Source organism: Meles meles, chromosome Y (genome assembly GCF_922984935.1).
Source record: "Meles meles chromosome Y, mMelMel3.1 paternal haplotype, whole genome shotgun sequence".
Lineage (NCBI taxonomy): Eukaryota > Metazoa > Chordata > Mammalia > Carnivora > Mustelidae > Meles > Meles meles.
This window is the reverse complement of record NC_060088.1, coordinates 14277477-14282051: the sequence shown is the minus strand read 5'-3', so window position 1 is coordinate 14282051 and position 4575 is coordinate 14277477.

Sequence of the window (4575 nt, the reverse complement as noted above, 5' to 3'; positions counted from 1 at the left end):
GTCTCTTAATCCCCCGTGCCCGTGCTCTCCTCGGGCTTTCATTGCAGCCTGTCTTCATTCTCCTACTGCTCCGTCATGACCTCCTGCTTCCCACACCTCCTTCATTCCCTGTTGGCTCTTCAGACAGATTTCCACCTCCTCCAGCTCCCTGGAACTCTGAGGGGCTCTGGCAGCGGGTGCTAACTTGCCATTCTCCGCCTTGGATGCCGACTGAGGGTTCCACTTGACGTGTTGGGCTCTCCGGCTGAGTTGGAAGGTCCACGAGGCTCAGGCAGCACCTGCAACGCCTCTCGTTGGGCAGAGGGACGATGTTTTCTTGGACTGCACCACTGTTCCAACAGTAAGATACCCTCGATGGGAATATAAATGGAGAGAGCTCCTCCACCTGGGACTTGAAGGGGCGGAGCTGGGAAAGTGGAGAAGAGCTTGACCCAGGGGCGCGTGGAGGAAGGAAGGAACCTCCAAAAGCAAAGCGTCGGGGCACGAGACCTGTTGGGAGAGCCACAGCGGCCTGCTCTGCAGGATGGGAAGAGAGGCATGATGGGAAATTCCTTGGGCGCCGTGGCAGAAGCCAGGTCATGCTTCCTTGGATGCAGAAAGACCTTTCAGTTGTCATCTGGGATCACTGCCTCTCGAGCTAGAGCAGGCTGGAAATCAGACGGTGGCTGTGGGAGGTAAAGAAAGAAATGAAATGGGATGGAAAGAGAAGGGAAGGAAAAGAAAGAGAAGGGATTCCTTTACTTCCCTTTCACACCAGTTTTGCTCATTTCCAAACAAATATTTGACTCTGAACAAAAGGGCATCTGCCTTGTGTTGCAGCCACGTCTTGGCTCAGATCTTCCCTTTGGCCTCGAGGTCATCACCCTGAGTTCTCTGAGCCCCCCTTTCCGCTGAGTCGGACTGTTCCTGCAAGGCTACAGTGGGGTCAGATGCCCACGCCGGACTTTTCCCAGCTGCGAGCCCGACAGGCCGCCCTCCCTAGCCAGGGCCAGCTTGTCCGTCTTTGCTCAGAGCTGCTGTTTCCATTTTGCTTGTGTGTCCTCTGTCCCCAGCCAGTGTGTAGGGCTCCTAAGTGCTGACTCTCCTTCGTGACACTCACAGGGCTCTCTCCCTTCTGTTCCGGACATATCATGACTTTAAGTGACAATTCTAAAATGATATCTGAAAAAAATAAAATAAAATGATGTCTGTCATTTCAGGGAAATGGACATTGCTGTCAAGAAAGGTGGGAAGGGAAGGGGAACGAATTCCCCAAAGATGACCGTCTTTGAGTCACAAGTATTGGGCTGCCTTGGGGACACAGCTGTACTAGTTTTATGTCAGAGCCTGTGGTGTGGGTGGGGAGACACTCATTTACTTTCGTCCCAACCCGGGCTGGCGTGTTGCAGGGAGAACAGGAACTTTCACAGCATGCTGACCACAGTGCAGTGCACGCGCGTACACAGCTGGTGCTCAATAAATAAGTGTCCAATGTGCGTTTCAAATTATTATGTTTTCATCTTAAATTATTTTCATTTAAAATAAAAGTCGTGAATTACCGAGACACGCGGCAATGTGGACAAGCCTCAGAAACATGCCGAGTGAGAGAAGTCAGACACAGAAGGTCACGTATGCATGATTTCATGTCTATGAAATGTCCCAGAATAGGTAAATCATGAGAGACAGAAAGCAGATTAATGGTTGCCTGGGGCTGGAGCAAAGCGGGAATGCAATGAAGAGTGATTATTTAATGGGTATGAGGTTGCTTCGGCAATGATGAAACATGTGTTTCACGTCTGTAGTGATGAAGGTTTGTACAAATCTGTGAATATACTAAACATCACTGAATCATACACTTTAAAAAAAATAAAATTGTGTGACTTTCATCTTAACCAAAAAAAAAAAAAAAAAGGTAAGGAACAAGTGTCATTAGGGTTACTAAAATGTAAAGTTTTCTTTTTTGTTTTTCAAAATCAAACTTATTTAGTATGTGAAGAAAGTAAGCCAAAGTGATTTCCCTACTAAACGGCAGAAGAAACACAGAAAGCCCCTCGCACTCGGTGTTTGGCTTCCCTTTCACTTCAGCCGTAGCAAGACAGCGAAGAGAAACACGTGTGCCATGAGACCCGGCACAGATACGCGTCCTTGCGTGGGTGTGCTCAGATCCCAGCAGACATCTGCCACCTCTGTCCCTGGAGCCACCCAGAGTGAAACCCCCGCACTCGCTGCTCCAGCTTCTTGGGGCAAAGAACTGTTACTTTTTTCCTTAACAGGACGGTAAATAAAATCAGCTGCCCTAAAAGGAGAAAGATCGGCAACGCTCGCGTCATTTGTAGCACGCTGAAAGCTACGAGTGCCTCCTGGTTGTCCTGTTCCCAGAAATACAGGTCCCCTGTTGACAAGGATCCTGCTCTGCAAGACCAAGGAGAAGAGATACATTGTGTACTTTTTTCCCCTCTACAGGGAAGGATAGAAGTAGAAAACATTCAAGAAGGAAATAAGGAGTAATAAGGAGTAATAAGTAATAAGGAGATATAATAAGTAATAGTATAATAAGGAGTAATAAGTAATAAGGAGAAATAAAAGGAGTAATCTGATAGCTCTTAAAATGCTACATCTTTGTGCCAGAGGCTGCTTGAAGAAGAATAAAGTCACATGTCATAGAAATATCTGGTGTAGGGGACAAGAGGAAGAGGGTACCTGGCAGGGGCGTGGTGAGGAAGGGAAGGGGAGGGACGCCGAAGACCAGTAACACCAACTTTGTTTTCCCCATGTGCGCACCTGCTGCATCAGGACGCAGAACTTTCTTAGAGAAGGCCCGGATCCTCGTCTTACTCAATGCTCCCACAGAGGTTTGCTCATGCTTTTGATTTTTCTCACCATACCTTAGTTTTGTTTTTGTTTTTTTTTAAAGATTTTATTTATTTATTTGACACAGAGAGTTACAACGAGAGAGGGAACAGAAACAGAGGGAGTGGGGAGAGGGAGAAGCAGGCTCCCCGCTGAGCAGAGAGCCCAATGCGGGACTCGATCCCAGGACCCTGGGATCATGACCTGGGCCGAAGGCAGACCATTAACGACTGAGCCACCCAGGTGCCCCTCGCTGTACCTTAGTTTTACCTGCACTCGGGGTTTTAATGAGGGCTTATGATTTCCGATGACTCTCTAGCAACATGTTTACCGGGGCTTACGCAGTCGCTCTAATGTCTTGCAGACACATCCTTTGAAAACGGATGCTTCGGGAGTGTGAAATGAGCAGGTGTGAAAAGAACCCGTAGCCCGGAAGGCAGACGGTAGAAGTGGGCAGAATCCGTAGGTGTATTTTTCCCTGGCCTGAATGTACCTTTCTCTCTGCGTCTCTGCTTCAACAGCTCTAGATCAACAGGGAAAAAAACGGCAACCACCACCACCACAACAACAAAAAAATTGACCTGTGCCCTCCAAGGGTGGTTTTTCCTCTCTTCCAGGACGTTTTCTAGTTATGTAAAAACATCAGCCCTGAAAAGCATAATGCATTCACTCCCACCAAAAATAGTGCGTTAGGGTTTATTAGCGTTTGGGAACTTCAAGTAATGGAAAAACTGAGCCACGTAAAAAGAGACACATGATGAGATCTGAATTTAGCACGATTTTATTAAGAACCCCCTTCAGCCCGTTGTCAAATCAGCCAGACAAGTGGACCTGCTTCACCTTCCCTAAAAGCTCCGATGAAAATAAAAGTTCTCTGAGAGGATCAAAATAGCTACAAAAATAAATACAATATCTTGCTGCAGGTTCTATGAGCTCTAATAGGGCTTCAGAAGATATCAAATATTTTAAACAGAAACGCAGTTAAAAATAGAGAGCAAATGTAAATAACCAAGGATTTTTTTTTTTTTCTGAGTTATTTTGGGGCTGAAATTTGCAGGTGGAGGAGGATGACTGAGTAATACTTGAAACCAATCTTTCCCTCAATCTTGTGTCCTTGCAGGCTTTTAAAAAAAATTATGTATCTATTTATTGATGTAATCTCTACACCCAACATGGGGCTCAAACTCGTGACCCGAAGTTTAAGAGTCCCATGCTCTCCAGCGGGACCCGGCCAGGCGCCCTGGTTCCATTGTAGTCTTAATCAGAAGCTCTCAGAACACACCATGCGGTGTTGGAGTGACAGGTCTGATTGTCCATGGCTCAGGTTTGGTGAGTGAATTCAGTCCAACTGAGGCCAACAGAAGAAAAGCAAAATGCCCCTTTGCCGGCTTCCATGGCTGTTTCTACCCTCACTGCTTGTACGCTGTCGGACAGACAGTACGATGGCCGCCCATGAGGCCCACCGCTTGCTGTTCACACCTTTGCAGTGCTAAGCTTTTATTGTATTTCTATAGGGGTGTCTGGGTGGCTCAGGCGGTTGGGTGTCTGCCTCTGGGTTTCAGCTCAGGTCATGATCTCGGGGTCCTGGGCTACAGCCCCATCCGTCTCCACGCTCAGGGCAAAGCCTGCTTGTCCCTCTCCATTCCTCTCTGTTCCTCTCCTCCTTCATGCTCTCTCGGTCTCAAATAAATAAACACATAAACATTAAAATAAAATAAAAAAAAGAACTTAATGTCACTGGCCATT